Here is a 19,542-nt window from a genome sequence, read left to right as displayed (position 1 = left end):
TCTACAGTATCAACTGTATGGCATCTCTCTGTAGTGCCATGTCCTCACAGCTAGCTGTGACTGTTAAAGACAGTTCTGTGTACACAGTGATGATGATGAACATGTGTGGAATTAGCCACTACACAAAAGATGTTGATGATGAATGAATATAGCAAATACTGGAGTTTAAAAGTTCTCTGATTTGACAGTGCTCCCATGCTCTGATAGATATTTTTCAAAATGCAAAGACTTCCCACAGTAAAGGGAGGAGAATGAAAAGATTGGAGATTTTGTAATGTAATTTCTGTATCTTCAGCATCAATATGAAGAATAACACAGTGTCCATAGCCTAATCTGCACTCAGTGGGTCACTGACAGACTGATTTAAACAGAAGCCATTACTTCAGTTAAATTCCTAATAATGTTTGTTCACACCAGAGAAGCCTTATCACGGTTAGCAGTACCTCACAATTTAGCCTATCAGTGGACAGCAGAAATAGCAAGACCTTAAATAACAAACTTGAGTCTTGCCCCTAGAATGAACACCTATTGATCTTAAATCACTTTCTAAGAGCAAGCAACTCCTTTCAGTCAGTCTGTCTCCTCCCAGAACACATTTCAGCAACAATTGTCCAGTACCTGTGGGTATCAAAAGATGAAGAAAAACTCCTGGGGTGGGACTTTTCATGCCAGCACCATTAGGCACTTGAATGCTTTCAGAAAAATGACCCACAAATAGACTTGTAAACTTGAAAATGTTCCCACATCCTATTTATTTATGAACAAAAAGCTTCTATTTTCAGGCAATGAACTGAGCATCCTCCCTGAGCTGTACATGTTTGGGAATACAATTTATTAATTCATTTTTAAAAAGCAATTAATTATTGTGTTCCCAAGCTGATACGAAGGAATCTGTTTATGTGCCATGACCATGAATTAGAATAATTTTATTTATCTTTTATATTATGGTGATGCCTAAAGGCCAGAAGAAGGAAGGAAGCTTCATTATCCTAGGTGCTCTCCAGGAAGGCTTTCAGGAAGGCATGCACTCTTGTTCTGAAAGCTTATAGCTTAATTTATGAAAAAAGAGAATTAAGGCTGATGAAGGAGAAGTGTTCTAACCAAGATGTGAGACGGTTTGTCTCTCTTGTTTTCTGCACTTGCTTATGAAGCTGATGACCCTTTTTTGAAAAGTCTGGGCTGTTCATTGCTGTGTAGCAAAACACAGTATGGAGGAATAGGAAGGGAAGCACCATTCCCTGCAGAAGACACATTTGATTGACTATTCATTAAATTCCCTCCTTGTACACTGTTAGAACTGTGAGACAACACAGCCTAAAAGGCCTCGCCAAACCATCTGAACTTTGTGGTAGCCCTCTGTGAATGTTTTATTGCTGACAGTCAATCACTCTACACACTTTGCCTAACTTGTGGGTTCTTTTCCCTCAGGCAATAGATGACATTAGATTGGTGTCTTGTTAACACAGTTTTCTGAGCTATGCAAACTAAATCTTAGTCCTGATTTGTGCAAGCAGCTACCACAAGATGAAAGCTAAAGGGATAAATGTGAGCAATTAGGCATAAGGTTTGTTTTGTGATGGAATGGTCCAGAATGACACACCATAACATGGTTGGGAAAGAAAAGAAAATTTCAAGCATTCTTTGTATTTTATTGGCAAAAATGCCACTGAATTAGTGTTCTAAGCCATCCTTCAGCACACAGCTAACTATGGCTGGACTTGTAACTTCACACTTAAGCCAAGATTCAATATTAGGACGAAAAGATACCAAATAACAGTAAAAGGAACAAAATTCAAAATTAACAAAAGGAAGTTGTTCTTCACATAGCAGAATTCTTTGGCAAAGGATGTTGCAGATCCAGAAAAAGTACACAGATTCCAAAGAAGACTGAAAACATTTAAGACATCAATAAACCTTGATCAGACTCAGAAAGTCACAAAAATTCAAAGACATTGGAGGCTGAGAAAGTGTTAAGAGGAAAACATTAGAATAACTTGCCTCTTCTTATGTTCTTTCCTAAACCTCCACTCCTCAACACTGTAGGAAATAGAATACTGGATCTAAAGAACATTTAGTTTGACCTGCCACTGCCTCACTACATTACATATTCCTAAGAAATGTAACAAGATTATATATATATATGCATAAATATATATATTAATATATATATTATTTTGTGTGTGTGTGTGCTTTTGGAGACAAAAGCCTAGCTCTTCATATGAACATATATATGACTGCCTTATTTCACATACAATCATATATGCAGGATAGATGTCTCTGTAGATACATGCATAAACTTAAAGATCATCCTTGGATCATAGCAACAACAACAAAAAAAAGTAATTTTTTCTCTGGGTGAGAACTCTGCCTTCCACTATTGAATGTTAAGGTAAATACCATAGAATTTGAATAAAAAGTCCACCGGAGTCCACAAATGACATAGATCAAATGCACCTAATCCTATAGAACCATGCCAAAAGGATGAAAAATCACTTGAATAGTTCTTTTTGCATTTATCTGGTAGGAAATACATAAAATCATGCTTTTCTTCTTCTAAAGCAAGAAATCCATTTCTGTAGCTATGGTTGGTTGTGCTGAAGAGGAAAAAGAAGAATAAAAAGGAAAAAAGGGACAAAAAAGGTAAGTTAATTCAGCTTCCAGACCACTACAGTATACAACAAACCCTCAAGAGACTCTAACAATTTTCTTCTTGCTTCTAGGTGATGATTAACATACATGCTCGAAATACACCAAGGGCTAATACAGCACCCTATACGATGCACACATACTGGAGAGAATTCATCATTCCTCAAAAGTCTTTAAAGTGCTGCCAAAAGCTCTTTCTGGGAAACTGTAGTTTTTCTCTTGATATGTTATGTTCTGCTTACAGAGGGGATACCTTTTATAATAAAATTATTATTATTAAAAGGGATACCTTTTAAAATAAAATTAAATAAAAATATAGATAGATGGATAAATATATAGATGGATAGATAGATAGATAGATAGATAGACAACAAATACAGCTTGAACAATATAGCACCTTCACTGAAGTATCAGTGGCTCAAAAATAAAATACTTTCCTGAAAACAATGCTTATCCTTGCTGGATAGGATCTGTGTTATCACAGAGAAATGCCTCTTCCAAGATGGTGCAAAGGAAGAGAGGACTGGAAAAACAGATGCAAGGAGACTCCTGTTTATAACTGCATACAAGAAAGACTAGACACCATTCACCTGGGAATTGTACTAGCAGAATCTCACAGAATTTTTCATTTACTGCAAGGAAGAATCATAGAATCACAGAAACACCAAGGTTAGAAAAGACCTACAAGATCATTCAGTCCAATCATCCACCTATCACCAATAGTTCTCACTAAACCATATCCCTCAGTACGACATCTAAATGTTCCTTGAACACCTCCAGGGTCAGTGACTTCACCACCTCCTTTGGCAGCTCATTCCAGTGCCTGACCACTCTATCAGAAAAGTAGTATTTCCTAATGTTCAGCCTGAATCTCCTCTGGTGCAATGTGAGGCCATTTATCACTAGTTACACGAGAGAAAAGGCCGATCCCCAGCTCACTACAACTTCCCTTTAGGTAGTTATAGAGAGCGATGAAGTCTCCCCTGAGCCTCCTCTTCTGCAGACTGAACAATCCCAGTTCCCTCAACCTGTTCCCCATAAGACCCTCATAGCTTTGTTGCCCTTCTCTGGACACACTCCAGGGCCTCGATGTCTTTCTTGCAGTGAGGGGCCAAAAACTGACCACAGTACTCATTGTGTGGCTTCAGTAGTGCTGAGTACAGAGGTACAATTACTTCCCTGTTCCTGCTAGCAACACTATTTCTTATACAAAAAAGATAATCTACTTTTGTGTAAAAAGCTGATATGATAGTAAGGCTATTCTGAACCACCTCTCCAGGGCTTGTTATACTAAGCTATCACAAAAGTGTTTTCCATTCTTGCTAAACCTCTGCTGTACTATGTGGGCACCATGGTGAGAGTCTGAGTGGCCAGAGATCAAGCCCTTCTTAAATGGATCACTGGGATCACTGACAACATTAAGAATAAAAAATTTATCTCCTCACCACTTTGCTAGATGAGTTGGATTTAGCAGTATGCCTCTAGTATTGGCAAGACTGAGAAATTTAATTTAGAAATGAGAGATGGATCATTCATGAAAAGATTATATCTCATGAATTCACATTTGTAGATCAGCTCCATTCCTCTGTGTCTGTTTCTCTCAGCATCATTATCAGAGTTGATGATCTACAGGCTGGTAGTGCTTTGAGAGACCAAGATAGCTAATCACAGCTCCACTGGGCCAAGTTCTATGCAAACAAAAGAACAGCTTGAGTGGGATTCATTTTGTTGACCCTAGGCATCTACATTGCTGTCATCTATGGAGAGCTGTCCTCATCTACCTCCTTAGGCCTTAGAAAGCAATTGGCATATTCAGGGAGAAATTTCTCTGATCACATTCAGCCAACTCTTCTAGGGTGAAGTAGATCACAACTAGGAGTCTCCATTTCTCTGCAAAGTCAGTGAACAGAGTTCAGCAAGGCAGAAATCCTTGACAGGAGGCAGAAGACAATGTGCCATTACAAATTAGTGCTTTGGAAGATGCCAAGCCCTTTGGTAAAGACATAAAGCTCTCAAATTGTCCAGTTTTCTGATCTCCCCCTAAGCAGCTTAATGAATCTGAAATTTCTGCATTGTGCTTTATTTCCAAATACCATAGAGAATACCTGCAACCCAATACTCCAATCTCACCATGAATCACAATCCGTGTTTTCCATTCCATACCCATTTATCTTCCTCCAAGCTCATCATTTGTGTGTTTAGCTAATAAAGCAAATCACAGAAGTTTTGCTTTTCCTGGTTTAAGCACCACAGTACTGGATTAAAAAAGCAAGATTCATTTATTGAATGGAGGAAGGTGACCAGCAGGATCGGTCTTTGAGTGCCTGGAAGATGCTTTCCTTAATTTAGACCAGTGTCTCCACAGTCAACATCTCAGGTATGGCCGCACCAAGACTACTAGCAGAAGTGTTAAGGTTCAGACTGTGTGCTAACAAATTCAGACGAAATGCACTAGTTAATGTCTAATTAGTCAGCTCTACATATACAGTAATGGCAGCTGAAAAGAAATCTTGAGTTTCAGGAGCCTTCACCACAGATAACGAAATTTTATTATAATGTAGATTTCTGGATTTCTTGGAAAAGTTCTTAATGTAAGACATATCTTTTCATCACTCACTGCCATATCTAAGAAAGAGAGGGCAGAAAGAACTTGAAGAATAAATATTTTAATATACGAAACAAGGAATTATTAATACTCTGCTTCTCATGCAGAATATAAAGTATATACATGATTTCCAGGAGGAGCTGATTGATGATGCAGCTCAGCTAGGAACTTTCTTCATTAGGTGGAGGCAGACAGGCAATGCACGTGGAGTCACATTGGGTCACCTGGGCCAGGCAACACATGAGGCTCCCTGGAAAAAATAAGGGGAGAGGAAAGGTAATGAAAGCTCAAACAGTGTTTTCATTCACTGGTGTGGGTTTTGCCTCAGAGACTGATCACTCAGCATGGAAGCCTCCTTTATTTTTATTTCAATCCAAAATAAATTGTATGTAGGCTCCTTACCTTTCAAGGGATATTTTTTTTTTCCACTTTGCCAGACTCTTCTTCATAGAGGAAAACAGATAGGGAGCCTAAAACTATCCAACAAGTTTTTGTTTTTCATTTGTAGTACTCAACAGTATTTAGTTGGTCTACAAAAAAACAACCAAACAAATAACTAACTGAATAAAAAGGATTCTCAATCCCTAGAGACACACAAGATCAGGCTGGACGGGGCTCTGAGCAACCTAATCTAGCTGTAGGTGTCCCTGTTCACTGCAGAGGAGCTGGGCTAGATGACCTTTAAAGGTCGCCTCCAACTCAAACAATTCTATGATTCTATGATTAAGAACTATAGAAATCTGAGAGGAGACATGAAAAAAGTATTTTTTCTTCTGTTCAGCTTTCTAGAAAGCCAGACCTGATAGAAAGAGCCATCTTGCAGGCAGGATGTCTGTTTGTTCCAGTTCGTTTTTCATTTTATTGAGAGAAGAGCTTCTGTTTGGTTGTTTTTTGTTGTAGTTGTTGTTTTTCCTTTTCTTTGTTGTTGTTGTTGTTGTTGTTGTTCGTTGGTTGGTTTGTCTTTTTGTTTTCTTTTTGACATATTACTTTGCAGTGAATTTTCTGGGCTGAAAATACCACATAAGATAGGGTCCAAGGCTCCAAGTTACACTAATAAAAAGTGACAATCTAGAAAGCCTCTTTGAAGTCTTCTGTATTAGAACAGGGTACTGTCTACATAACATGAAATGGAGAAAGCTTATTTCAGTGCAGATTTTCTGCAGATTCTTTCTGTCTAAAATAACGAGTCAGATAGAGATTTGATATTAATTAATATATCCTAAAATATATAATAAGCAGTTTAGATTCTGCAGACTCATGAAAAGGAAATTGCTTGCCACTTTCAAAAACCCTTTCCCTGCCATAAATAGGGCTGTTTGTACTCAAGTCAAGGCTTACTGCATGAATACAGCTATATCAAGATAAGGAGTGGGAATCAGATTTGTACCCTAAAATTATACTTGCAGATGAAGCAGGGCAGTGATGTGAACTGCCAAAAGATGAAATGCCTTCTGCATGCACATACCCTATCACTTCATCACAATCTGGGCTTCAGGCTTAGGAGAAACACTAAAAAATAAAACCACAAATAGAAAAAGAAATCTCTGGAGTTTTTGCAAAAGCCTGTGCTGGGCTTTCACTCTGGACTTTTGTTTTATGTTACAGGCAAAACAATGAGTCATCTTTTAAAGCTGTTAATTGATTGGGTTGGGACCACGTGACCCATTAGCATCGTGAGCTGTTTTAATGCATTTTACAGCAAGCAAACAAAAAGAGAAAGAGATAAAGTTGCAATAGAGTTAACAGGAGAGTCCTGTTTATCCATTAAAAAAAAAAAAGAAAAAGACACAAAATTCAAGCAGTCGGCCTAAAATGCCCTCTTCTTTGATGTTTAGGTTTTTTGTACTACACATTCAAAAGATCTTGGTATTCCTTTAAAGAAGAGACTCGTCTAGACAGATAAATTGAATATAAACAATGCAAGCACAGAATAGATAAAATACAGCTCAGCCCAACCTGCCACAAGGTTTAGTTGTCCTTTACAATTTTTTTTTTTTTTTCATTTAAACTGGAACTCTCCTTTTTCTACGTCTGCTTCAGGCTATTCTTTTTACATAGATACTATTTCATTGACAAAAAAATAATATTTTTCTGTGAATGGGGTTAGGCAGAGGATGCTGATTTCTTTGCATGGCTCCTCAAGTTGATTTTGGGCAACTATACTGTAGGTGCTCATACTTGACAAAGAGGCCTTCTCCTGCTCAAAGACTTGCCCAGTGCTATTGAGATTACCTGTGATGCCAGGTAAAGATAGCCAGCAGGAAACAGGTCACAGATTGAAGGAGAGAGTCTGAAATGTCACCGGGAAAACTTGGGGGAAGAAGGGACAGAGTTTATTTGGTGCTATAGACACTGTCTGGATCTCAACCCAACCACCCATGTTACCAACTGTTCATTCACTCCCTGGTTCTCTTAGGATGAGCTCTCTCTAGGACAAATTTGCAGTTATGGAGAGGATATACCACACAGCAAGGGATAAATCAGGTAGGGTAGGAATAGAGTTTTCACTCAAATCACTTTTTCGTTCAATATATAGTGTTTCCACAGCTCTAGTGCTATTCCCATGTCCTTCATAATCCCTGTGATATGAGAAATGGCATTGGCTCACTATTCAAGATCAAGAAATATGGTAGAGTGGGGATTAAGTAGCAAAGAATATCCATGGATTTGGGGATTTCTTATTTGTGACACTCTGTGATCTGCCATTTTCTCCCTTCAAAGTGCAGCTGCTGGTGTTGTGTATCCACAGCTGTGAACTCTCAAGTATTCTGCAAATCAGATGGGAAACTCAAGTTGGGCTCTCAAAAGACAAAAATTACATGACAAAGCAGCACTTCAATGGCCTGCCTAGACTTGCTAAGAGGTTTACAGTCTGCATCCCCCTCTGTACAGAGAACTTGAGATAGATGCTTTCCTTTCAGTGGTGTCACCCTCACTGTTATTTGAAGACACAGTGTTTATGGTCTCACAAGGAGTCCTTGTTATAGTATTTCATGGTTGATTGGCAATAAACATGGTTGGCTCTGTGATTAATTTCTCTGGAGCACTTGTCAGACACCTGAACTGGGAGGTGGCTCCTTGCTCCCTATTTACATGCCCAGTTCCAAAGCGGTTCAAATGTACCATGACCGAGAGGTGATTCCAGAGTCATGGCTGATCTGCTAATATATAAAGATAGATCACTCACAGATTCTTGGTGACACTTTCCAGGCAGATAAATTCATTAGAGTACTCTGCCTTGCAAAGCCACCTCATCCACTAAGCCACAGAACAAATTCTGAATTATCAAATGAAGTGTGACAGCTCTGCTTCACACAAGAATACATTGTTATCTCAGGTGAATAAACTGAAAATCTAATGTCTTTCAAAAGGCCTCTTGTGTCATGATGTAATCCAGCACAAAGCCTAACCTACTTAGGTGAAGTATTTGGAGGGGATAAGGATAGAAACAAATAGTAGGATGTAACTAAACAGTTCTCTCTAAAGATGGAATAATTCAAAAGTATATAGTTAATCTTCTTTCCTGTTTAAATGTGTTGAAATTATTTTATTTGCTGCATGAAAGGGATATCGATCCAAACATTTGTTATAGTCTAATTCTCCTTTAGAAATCCATGAGAAGTTCAGTGTTATATCTTAAGCTCAGAGTTAAACTGGTACAGAGTTATACCCTTAATATTTACCCTTGTTTTGGCCTCTATTATTACTTTAAACTGATGGGAACAGAATAGTTTCCTTCAATAATCTCCCAAAGATTATTGAGTTAGGTCTGAAGAAAAAAAAAAAAAAAGGAATTTGAATAAGTCATACAATGCTCAGAGAAGTGTGCATACAGAATTCGACTTTAGGTTTCAAATTATCCTCTTAACAGGGAGGAATTAGAAGCCTTCACACAAAAACCAGTGAATTAGCGCTGCTGAGAAGCAGAGGTCAGGGCTGAAGGAGGGCCAGGAGGTAACTGGATGAAACCTTCAGAGCATTTAATGGTAAATACAGCTGTACAAAACCTCTGTAGTGAAAACCTAAACCAAGAAGGTAACTCAGCAGAATTTAGATTTTCTTATACTTGGCCAGTATTCTCCAAAACATCTACCCGGGTTTGGAGACTGTCTCACAACTTTGGGTTGTGGCTTGAGTCAACCAAGTGCTGAGTTTCAGCCGAACAGTCTTATTTATAGTTTCCGGCAGACACAAAGCCAAATTCAGTGGTTTTGCAAGGTTTCCATCTGAAAGCTGGCAAAAAAAAAAAAAAAAAAAAAAAAAAAAAAAGGCCATTTCAGCTGATTTTTGCTTTGGGTTTTTGGGGCGGAGGATAGGAAAGAGGGAACGTTCATTCAAAAATTGAAGCAATGAACAAAAATAAGTCTATGAATCTCACCATCCAAAACTACAAAAGGTTGACATAGAGCCTGGGAACAGAAACCACGGCGATTTTCCTGTCTCCCATGGTAAGCAGAGACTGTGTGGTGAGCGCTAGTGCTGCTGGAAAATGTCTGAGAGGAGCTCCATAAACAGGGGGTGGAATGAGTGGACAAGAAGCCAACTGATTGCTGCTGGCTGGATCCTGTCCTCCTACATTAAGAAGCTCTTCTGTAAAATCACCAGCTCACCAATCAGCAGCAGCAAGAGCTTTTACAGCCTGCACCTCTCAGCCGTGAAATCCCAATGCATGCCAAGAAGAAGCCATGTGGTCTTCTCAGTGGTTGGAATAAAAATATGGGAAGCCTGGAAGTACCAAGCCACTGACTCAGAGTGTGACTGTAAGAAAGTCACTCCACCTTCTTGTGCTTCAGTCATAAAGTCCAAATTAGCTTAAAAAGTAGGAATCACTAAAAAAAGTACCCACTCTGACTAACCTATTTGTTGAATCATCACACATGTGATGTCTCTAGGAGCTTTCTTAGCACATGAAGCACCTTCTCAAATGAATAATCATCCACTGAAAAAGTTAATCTTTTGAAAACTAGAAAATGTCCAAATGCATCACCTATGAGAGCAAACTTGACCCAGAAATCCAAATGCCATTTTTCAAATGAATATCTTGAGTGACCATTTTTTTACTACTGCTCATTTTAACTGGATTATTTTCTATTTCAGTGTCATTTTAAAGGGGAGAGAACAAAGCAGACCAAAATGAGAAATTACTAAAATCTACTTGCTAAAATGGAAGATGTCAAGATGTGCCTTTTTTTTCCCTTTTCTCCAGTTAGAGGTAAAGACAGTTAAACTGAGTTATATTATAATGAGTTTATCTTACATTTCTGTACTGAAGGTACACAGCAATTTAGCAAGCATTAAAAAGACTTCAGAAAAACTTCAGTGGAAAAAAATATGTAAATTGGTGCTATTCACACAGAATAATGGCATGAATAGTAAATACATTTAAGGTGTTAAGCTTGTTCTCCTCTGTTCTCAGAAGTATTCTCCCAGAACCTTGACTCTATCTCTCAGGTAATGTACAAAGAAATGAGGATGCACACACAAGCAATATCCATCACAGAAAATGAAAAGGCTGAGAACTGGATTCTGAGTCCTGAGCACAAAGACCTTTTGGGATGGCTTTAGCTTAAGAGGAGCTCAGACACTAAAGATATCTGTGGTGGGCTAGGAGCAGTCAGAGTCCTTGTGGGTAAGTGCTGTAGCATGTCTGGTCCTTCCTGTTATAGCCTGCTATTACAAACAAAAGTATATGACCACTCCAAGGTGCCATGCCTGTTCATTATCAGTCCATTACACCAAAGAGTGCAAACATATGCAGAACTCTCTCGTGTGCTCTCTCTTGCTTCATTCCTTTGACCAGAAATTAATAGTGATAAATTTGAGATGGTGCTGAACAAAAAAATGTTTTAATTTGATATAAAAATACCATCACTCTCAAGGAAGCTGGTTACAGCACTGGTCAATGAATATAACTGTACTGTGTGGTTGTCAATCAGGAAGATTATTCAAGAAAAAGAGCAAAAAGAAATCTCAATTTATTTCTGTAAGGATGAAAGATACCAAAACGTACTGTACTGCCTGCACTACTGGAACTATGCATGCTAGTTGAATACAGTGTGCTGCCAAAGGGTTAACGACTCACTCCATTAAAATATAGATCTCAGCTGATTCAGGTGGAAAAGATGTCTGGATGTCATCTAGTCCAATCTCTGATTACTTGATTCCATGAATAAGGGTTATCTCTGAATTAAGGTCATGCTCTCCAACTGCGCTTCGTGTATCTCCAAGAATAGAGATTGCACAGCTTCACTTGGCAACTTTTTCCATCACTTCATCATGTTGTTAAATCTTTTTTTCCTTGTACTAAGCTGGAATTTCCCTTTTTGTAACTTGTGTTTGTTGCTCCTTGCCTTTGCATCACTGCAAAATGTTTGGCACCGCCATCATCACATCCCTGACTAGGTAGGCACTGGCAGTTTGATATTAGCTTCCTCCAAAACCAACTCTTCCCCAGGATGAACAAGCCAAGTTCCCTCACACTGTCCTCATACATGTTATGCCACAGTCCCCAGCCATCCTAGTATCTCCCAGATTCATTCTGTTTTGTCAGCAATCTTGCAAGCAGGGGCCCAATCATCGTCAACACTGAAACATGGGAAGATTTAGACTGAAAGAGATGGGACTGGTGTGGGTCCTGCTCTCTGCAGCAATAATAGGTTGTCACTGATGTCACTGCTGCTTCTGCTCGTTTGATGGTATCAGACTAATGAAGTCTGAGAAGACTTATCCTAGGGAAACTTTTAAAATGTGCCCTTATCCCACAATGTCCTGCAGCTGTTCAAAACCTTCCTGCCTTCATATGCATGCCAGAACACAAGCGGTAGGATCTTCACATCTAAAGATTTTAGCAGCATGCACATTACCCTGTAGGACCATTTATAGCTCACTGATGCTAGCAGAACTGTCCTCTTTGCACTGCCCTCTGGTCAAGAAGCTTGGCTTCTGCCCAGGACAGTGTTACTGGAAGACAGTGGGTATACTGACTGTGCCTTGAGAAGTGGCCAAGGGGCAGCTGAATGCAATAAAGTGTATAACATGGTCCTTTGCCTTTCCCAAGTTGTACGGCAGGCTGGGCAGTAGTCTGGTCCCCTGAGTATTTCTGCTTCCATTTACCTCAGCTCAAAGACAGAGCAGAAGGAAATATCTGGTCGTGCGCACAGCCTGGCACGCAGCTCAGCTGGACCTCTCTCCTGACAGAGCAGACCATCTAGAACTGAACTAAAAGTGCAGATAAAGTGAGGAGCTGCAGATGCCACGAGGCCTCCCCTCAGCTCCTCTGCTCTGAGCTGAGCAAACCAAGGGAGCTTAGCTGCTCCATCTTCCCCTCCAGACCCTTCACTGTCTTTGTAGCCCTCCTTTGGACATGGTGACACCCAGCATTATGCCTTGCACCTGTAATGCTAAAACCATTTTCAATTGCCCTTTTTTTTCCAGGGCAAGGTTTCCCACAGCACCTTATGCTGGCATTAGTGCAGATCTTAGCTGCCCAAGAAGTACAGAGTGCTCGCACACAGCAGAGAATCTTGTCCTATGTATTTATTTAGTAGATCTTATATTTGATAAAAAGATAGAAGTGCCAAGGGGAGAAAGTACTGTGCAGCATAACTCTCAGAAATAGCCAGATTCCAATTACTGTAATTATATCTTTCAAAGGTAAGGTATGAAAATTATCACTTAAACAAGGGAACAAGGAAAGCAGAGAGAACGGCACCTTCTTTCTCATCTTATCTTTGTCTCCATGTCATTGTAGTGAATTGCCATGATTACATTTTGTTAAAATCTATTCATTTTTCTCACCGCTCTCTGAAGATGTAAGGCTGGCTGAACAAAGCAGGGTTATCAACCCAAATTCAATTTCACAAACTCTTAAAGGGAAATATTTATGAAAATGCAGACTTCAGAAAGGTCTGATTCCTGTCTAACTTTCCTTTATGTCTTTGATAAGTGCATGAACAAGAGCAAATACTTCAGCGCCAAGATTCTTTTTGCTTTTGGGTCATTGATTTTTGCATAGCAGAACTAAGGCTGTAAAAATCCTCCAGAGGAAGGAAGTTTTGTTTCACAAAATAAGCCCTCTTCTCCGTTCTCCTCCCTGGTGGGACCTGGTGGCCACTGTCTGATGGGGTTCCCATTTGGACGTGCGAATGGTTGAGGGAGGCAAACTAACCCCACGGTCCTGTTTATATCCTCACTATTGAATCTATTTTCCTGATAGCACAGATGGACAACCTGCTGCAGGTTGGGAGGAGGCAAATGAAGAGGTTACATGACTTGAGGAGGTGCAGACAGGAGGACTGGAACACTGTGTGCTCAGGGCAAATGGGTACCCAGTCCCTGCTCCACCTGGAGATGTCTAAGTCAAGAGAGCGTTGAGAAGCAATGTGCTCACTCCGCTTGCACTGCAAATAATTTTCCATCCATTCAACATTCTCTGCAAGAAGCGGGATGAGGCCAGACCAGAGGGCATCCTTGAGGTGGTATATTAACCCCACTCTTGTCTGGGCCAAACCAGGTAGTGAGGGAAAGACGAGAGATGGTCCTCTGCTGATGTATGGTGAGTAGCGAAAGCACTGTTTGTAATGCCACAAAAGCCTATGAGCATATGTCATTTGTATGTTCCCAAAACCTCCAGATGAATTTTGGGGAATTTGAAACTACATATAACCTGAAGTGGAAATTGAAATGAACTGAGAACAGATGTAGTAAGAAAGCTGTTTTGTTGTGTGAAACCGTCTCTACTATATTATTCATACTCTCCTCATTCCAGTGAAAGCACTGCAAAGAAAAGGCTTAGTGAGTTAAGGCAGCGATATGGATTCAGCTTCCCAATGCAAAGAATTCACAGAACTAGCAATGACAAAGACAGAAGCAAGGTTCTTATTGCTTTGGACTTTGATGGAACAATTTGATGACTGATTCTCAGCCTCTTTTTGAAGTAGAAATTTGTAGTCACAAGTGCTGCATTTCAAGATAACCTCACTTAAACTAGACAGCACCGAACTCTCCTCGGAACTTCTTAAATTAATGACAGAAGAATTTAGCAAAGCTTTTTCTTTCCCCTTTTTAAACTGTGTAAAGTGTTAAAGTAGTGCTTTTAGAACAAAAATGCAATTTAACAATTCAAAGTGTGAGCACTTAGTTTCTCCAGTAATGCCAGACAGCTCCTACCTACACCAGGTTAGGGAAATACAGGTGAAAGATGAAGAAATGCAGATAAACGCTCGGTTTAAGCTAATGGCTTGATGTTAAAATCAATGAAAGTTTAAATGCAATAGTTAGAATTCTAAGCCATGATAAGAAATGAAATACATATTTCAACTAGCTATTTGAACAACTTTGGTACAGATTGAGTAGGTTCTCATTTGCAGTCTTTAAAAAAAGGACATCTGTCTTTTGTAGAAAGCTATGTTTCAGCACAGCAAGGAATGACGACTTTGACAGAGAAATCTTTAAGTTATAAATTCTTCTTTGTTTGCTGGAGCTCAGACTCAAAGATAATTCAGGTACCTTCCAGCCTTTCCAATCTCTGAATCTTTACATATAGACATACGTATGCACAGTATATCTAAAGCTCTCCATCTAGTGGCAGTTGTGAACAGTCTTATCTTACTGCTTGTATGGCCTAGATTCAGTAAGATTGCATAAAATTATTGCTTGTGCACATATAGATATGACACGGCACTGCCCATACAGAGCTCACCTCAACTACAGTGTCTTTGCCAAATGCTTTCTTCTTGCTATGACAGGAGCAGATACAGCCCTTTCCTAACATTAATGATAATAACAAGAGAAAAAATAAAAACAAACAAAAAAAAGTTGCTTTCTCTACAGCATTCTCAATCTACTTTCCTTTCTTTTCAGATAAGCAACATCACTAAATTTAATATGGGTACCCAGACCCTGGAGTCAGCGCAGGGGAGATGATGGGACACAGCAAAGTGGGGATGAGAGGACCTCCAAAGATTCTCGTCCGCTGTCAGGACATGTGTCTCTAAAAACACTTTCAGAAGGAGCAGTGGTCACACATGAGGTAAGAAGAAGAAGGCTGAAGAGGAACAAAAAACACTTCTCATTCAAACTCTCCTGTGTGTTCACTATAAAGCAAAGGAAACCTCTCCGCAGTTCCACCATGGTCACCAAGCTGGTAAGTGCTAGATCTGGGAACAAATCAGAGAATGTAGGACTATCATTGCCCCCTCATATTTGTTTCCAAAGTGGATTTATTCAGGGAGTGTAGCTCTAATTGGTGACCAAAGCTAGGGGTGCTTCCTGCTCTCACAGGAATTATTTGTTTCAGGCACCTGACAAATGTGGCACACACAGTATTATTCTTCACTCTTCCATTCCAGCAGGTCTCCTGCTGGAGTGGGTAGGAAACAGTTCCAAACAAGGGGCAAAAGTCCCTGCAAAACCATCACATGGGCTTTCAGCCAATCTTTATGCAGCTGACTGTTGGCTGGTTTGCAGATTTTCCAGATGTTTGACTGAATTTATTTTTTCCCTCTGCTCTCCAGCCGATGGATGTGCATGCTTGCCAGATGGTCTCAAGCTGGGACTGGTTATCTTGCCTTTCTCTCTGTTGTTTCTCCAGCAATTAAATTGCCATCTCCTAATCTCTCTTTTCTAAACTCAGTTGTCTTGTGCTTTTTCACATAATCTCATGTCACCTTTATATGCCCCATCACCAGCCTGATGCATAACTGTCTGATATACAACAGCAGCAAATAAATCTCTTGTGTATGTCAAGGAGCACGAGGCAGCCCCTTCTATGCCTTCATTCAGATGCAGAGGGAGCAAAGCCTGACAAATCTGAACAAGGAGAGTTTCTCCATGTTACAGGTGAGATTTACCTACTCAAAATCTTCCCAAAGTCCATGTCAAATCAGCAACATGAAGCAACATGAAGAAGAGAGAAGCTGTCACTCTGAAACCTATGAGATGAGGAATCGCTCTCATGGATTTCTCTTCATTGCTTCTGTTTTGTGTTTGTGTTTCTTTACATTGACCCTAAAGGGAGACCATATTCCTTTATGCCTGCTTTTGGGCAAAAGAATCTCATCCTAGTCAAAAAGCCCGCAGGAACTTTGATAAAAAGTATTCAGGACAGATCTCTTGGTGAAAGACTGGTAGATTTCTGCATGCAAAGTTTTTGGCGTGTTCTGGGCAGTAAAATGAACAATTTTATTCAATATATTTAGTCTTTTGGCATTTTGTTACTGAAAATCAGTGTTTTGTGCTTTCTATAAAAATAATATCTACAATAATACAAGGTATAGAAAGCTATGCTACTTAAGAATGATAACGAAGCAATAGAACTTCAGATACTGTTTTTAAGTGGAAGAAACAGAAACACTGGGGCAATGTCAACTCAAAGTTACTTGTCTTTTCCTCAATACACACACATACACACCAAAAAAAAAAAACCAAAAACTCATAAATAGGACAAGAGAAGAAATTCATGCAGGTTATTTCAAACAGTTGCGCCGCTCCTCCCTTTCTATTCCTAGAGAAAAATAACAGCTCCTGAGGCAATAACATTTGGATATCCTAAAAAAGGATTACAAGTTACCCTTTACAGAAGTGTACAGAGTGCATAAACAGGACATAGTTCAGTAGATGGAAGTGACTTTGGTGTCTTCAGTCTCTCCCACAGTAAATGCTTAGGCTTTAGGACAGCTATGTGTCTCGACGTTTCTACTCTGATGAAGCAGAAAAGAAGTGATGCTGCCGAGCGGTATTGTCTCTGCACGCACACAATTCTTCCCTTTGAGCTACAAGCACAAGCACATGCACAAGCAGCAGATAGCTGCTGAGAATCTTACGCAAAACTCACGCTGGCTGCCTTCTGATCAGCTTCCGCTCCCTTTAAACTCAACAGAAAAATTCCCCTCAACTTTAATATGAGCGGGAACTAACTCACTGACCTCCTCCATATGCGTCTCTTGGGTGGCCTTTGTTTTCTTGTTAACTCAGGGGGTTCCCTGGTCATATTCTCTAAGACCCATGGCTGCAACGTTCACTTTTGGTCTTGGAGTTTACAAGAGCTAATAATAATGCAAATGCTTTCTACAATACGTAAATGAAATATCAAATATTTGTGGGGGGGAGGGAAAGAAGGAAGAAGATCCCTTTAGGTCTTTCAGTTAAATCGGGTGTTTATTGCTCAATTTTTCTCCAGGTCTTTCTACTGTCATTTTTTATTTTATTTTACTTTCTCAGTTATTCTGGAGAATTTCTATACGTATGTTGCTCATTGACCCTCAAAATATGAGATGTTAATTTTAATCTATGAATTAATATGTTGTTAAAAAACAAAAAAAAAAAAAAAAAAGAAAATATGAAAAGGAAAGTAACAAGAGCAATTGTTTTCTTATAGTATCTGTTAGAAACCAGCAAGGAAGGAAAAAAAACATGCCTGGAAGCATAAAGGGGAAGGGAATAGGTATAACTATGCCAAATTAGAAAGATTTTTGGAGATAAAAAAAAGTAAACAAGTGAAGTTCTCAACTGGCAGAGGATGAGCCAAAAACTTAGGGAAGGCAAAGACAAGTTCTTTACTATGAGGGTGATGAGGTGCTGGAACAGGCTGCCCAAAGAGGTTGTGGATGCCCCATTCCTAGAGGTGTTCAAGGCCAGATTGGATGGGGCCCTGGGCAGCCTGGTCTAGTATTGAATGTGGAGGTTGGTGGCCCTGCATGTGGCAGGGGGGTTGGAGATTCATGATCCTTGAGGTCCCTTCCAACCCAGCCATTCTGTAATCCGGTGGAAATTCAGCTGTGAAAGTTTATGTGCCAGTTTTAAATGGGGTTGTTCTTTCTTCTAAATGTAAAATGTGAAAACAGCTAATTAGTTTTACACATAGGTAAATTGATAATGCATACTAGAAGCAAACTTCAGTTTGCAAATCTGAATCAGCCACCAGACGATAAAGAATTTTTGTGGGAAACAAGCGATTGAAAATGGTAATTGTACATGAAAGCAGCTCGTGCTTCTATAAGAAAAAGATAAACATTTACCAAGTGGCCTCTTGAAGCAGACAAACAAAATGTTACTGAGTCAGGCAATATCATAGCTGAAAAGTGTTTGATGTTTTGCTGGCATCAAGTAATATGTCCAATGCCCACCAGTGAAAACCTTTTACAGTGCTTTGAATATGGGCTGAATGTATGGATGGTCTGTGTTCACCTGGGAAAAGGTAGAGTCTCTTCAGGGATGGTATTGTAAAAATAAATAGGAGCAAAAGCTTAGAGTCTAATAAGACATTCCGGACTTTTTTCATACTGGGAATCTCACCTCTGTGAAACACAAAAAGAGCAATTAAAAATATTTATTCAAGCACCTCCCTCTGGATATTGAAACATGAAGGGTTCATTATGCAGTGTTGTAATTTCAGCAAGAGAGGACAATTTAAAGGGAGTGAAAAAATTAATTTTGACACAAATGCAAGATCATTCTCTGACTTGATAATAGTTATGCACATGGGAGGGGGAAAAAAGACCTTTCTAACTGCATTTGAATCTTCATTTGGAAATTAAAAGAAAATAGGATAATGGGCACAATTTAAATGAGAAGCTATCCAAGACTGCAGTGGGCAATTCAATAGAGTTTTTGGTTCAGACAACAAAGCAAACTGAGAAAGGAGTTTGTCTTAACTTTTTCCATATTAATTTCAGCAGATTACAGGAACTGTTACTGGAAGAAAAAAATAAGGGGCAGTTAGCAATCCCTTACAGCACACTTCTGAAGACACTGAGCCCCTGAACCAGCTCTTATCTTGTGTTGCTTGACCATGACAGTCAGACAACCCAGCATTGCAGGCACTATCTTGATCCTGGGAACTAAGCACCACAAGAGCATTGTGCTGAGACTACTGGAATTTTCCAAAAGTTCCAAAAGACTAAAGCTGCTTCATCATAGAATAGAATCAACACAGAAACATATGAGTTAGAAGAGACCTTTAAAGGTCATATAGTCCAACTTCTCTGCAATTAACAGGGACACCTGTCTCCAGATCGAGGTGCTCAGAGCCCTGTCCAGCCTGAGCTTGAATGAAAGCAAGCTTCTTCAAGAGATGCCAAAGTCACTTGTTCATCCAAAGAATAAGAAGGCTCCTGGTCCCTGTTCCAGTTGGATCTATGGGAGGAGACTGTAGCAAACAAATCATTGAAAGCTATAGAGTACTCTTCTTGAGGAAATGTGAGAAATTACAAGATCCTCCCAAATGCTTAATCATTACAGGTGGATTCAGTTGCTTAAACACTGATGTCCAGGGTCATTTTAGACTCATTACA

This window comes from Meleagris gallopavo, chromosome 1, assembly GCF_905368555.1.
Source record: "Meleagris gallopavo chromosome 1, MGAL_WU_HG_1.1, whole genome shotgun sequence".
NCBI lineage: Eukaryota > Metazoa > Chordata > Aves > Galliformes > Phasianidae > Meleagris > Meleagris gallopavo.
Note: the sequence above shows the minus strand (reverse complement) of the source record.